The sequence below is a fragment of the Rhinoraja longicauda genome, chromosome 5 (assembly GCF_053455715.1).
Source record: "Rhinoraja longicauda isolate Sanriku21f chromosome 5, sRhiLon1.1, whole genome shotgun sequence".
NCBI lineage: Eukaryota > Metazoa > Chordata > Chondrichthyes > Rajiformes > Arhynchobatidae > Rhinoraja > Rhinoraja longicauda.
In genome coordinates, this window is record NC_135957.1 from 46,082,952 (window position 1) to 46,084,879 (window position 1,928).

Below are 1,928 nucleotides of genomic sequence, written 5' to 3' on the forward strand. Positions count from 1 at the left end.
ACCAAGTTGCAAAGAATGGATCTTACCGTACTGTTTTGAAATGTTACTTTTAAATGCATCATGTTTCACCACCTGATGCCCACATCAAACATATTATCATGTGGTGCGGATCAATTATGCAGTTTTGTAGAAGGATGAGAGGGGATCTTATCGAAACGTATAAGATTATTAAGGGGTTGGACATGTTAGAGGCAGGAAACATGTTCCCAATGTTGGGGGAGTCCAAAACAAGGGGCCACATTTAAAAATAAGGGGTAGGCCATTTAGAATGGAGATGAGGAAAAACTTTTTCAGTCAGAGTTGTGAATCTGTGGAATTCTCTGCCTCAGAAGGCAGTGGAGGCCAATTCTCTGAATGCATTCAAGAGAGAGTTAGATAGAGCGCTTAAGGATAGCGGAGTCAGGGGGTATGGGGAGAAGGCAGGAACGGGGTACTGATTGAGAATGATCAGCCATGATCACATTGAATGGCGGTGCTGGCTGGAAGGGCCGAATGGCCTCCTCCTGCACCTATTGTCTATTGTCTATATCCCTCCATTCCTTCCATATCCATGTGCTTATACAAAAGCTTCAAATGACACTTTGGGATCCGTCTCCACACCATTCATTTAAATTTGTAAATGAATGGCAACTGATAAAGTCCTAATGTTAAGTAAGAGGAATAACATGACTTGTTATGAACATTTTGACAAATATTCTGTATTACATCCTTTAGATTTTTTATGAATACGTTTTATGAATATATTTTGAAGCAGCAAAAGACTTGGAATTGTATTGTGAATATTGTTAAGCAAATGTAATAACGAAGCCAATCCAAATCCTTAGAGACGTGCAATACAGCAACAGGGTCTTCAGTCAATGTCCATGCCTACCATAAAGTACCTATCTATATTAATCCCATTCCTTGGCTTGAGTCCCGTAACTCCTGCCTTGACAATTCAAGTTGTTCGGCTGGATTATTCTTAAATGTTGAGAGTGCCTGCTTTCTCCTGCTTGTTTATGGATAAACAATATTTTTAGAAAAGATAAGCTTGAAATTGAAATTATTTACTTTATTTAGATTTTCGTTCATTCCTGGTTGTTATTTTTAATTTGTTTTTCAAGAAAAGTGTGTCAGAAGTGGGATTCGAACCCACGCCTCCAGAGGAGACTGCGACCTGAACGCAGCGCCTTAGACCGCTCGGCCATCCTGACATACGAAAAATCTAGTCATTAGATTCTCTTCTGACTAACAAATATATTTATGTAATTGCTTTTCAATTTTGATTATTTTGCTTCCCTTGTGATACAGTAACCTCTGTAAAGTCGCCACATTGCTGCATCTTTATGCTTCGCTTTGCCGAGTACTCGGCTGCAACAGCAGCACCGACCGCGCGCACACAGAGCCCGGGGCACCAGATCCCCGGACACCCTGTCAATCACGCAACTGGTCCGCCCATTATATTCACATGCACTCACTTCAGATTGGACAATTAAATAGATAGACACAAAATAACTCGAAGATAGACATAAAAAGCTGGAGTAACTCAGCGGGACAGGCAGCATGTCTGGAGAGAAGGAATGGGTGACGTTTCGGGTCGAGACCCTTCTTCAGACCAGTGATGTTGACTGGCTAAGTGAGATCTCAATTATTGCCCGGGGCACCATTATAGTTTTAGAATTGTTTTCTGATCACCTGTCGTAATTATAACATTTCTCATTTTACGAACATTCCAGAGCTGGCTGTCAAAATTAGGTTAGAAGCAGTATATAATTCTGTGTTTACCACAGATAGTGCATCTCTTGTTACATTGCGCTGGGGAGAGGTATCTCCACAATGGTATTTGAGTTCAGGCAAGCCGGATTTTAAGGGACAACACAGGGTGCTGGAGTATCTCGGTGGGTCAGGCAGCATCTCTGCAGACATGGATCGGCGACGTTTCGAGTCGG

General features: G+C 41.8%; 1 non-coding gene across 1 annotated transcript; it reads right to left on the bottom strand.

The window, feature by feature from the left end:
* Window positions 1-1,110: 1,110 nt before the first annotated feature.
* Window positions 1,111-1,193, bottom strand: trnal-cag (transfer RNA leucine (anticodon CAG)). The gene has a single exon. It is a non-coding gene; the product is annotated as a tRNA-Leu (tRNA).
* Between the last annotated feature and the right edge of the window lie 735 nt (window positions 1,194-1,928).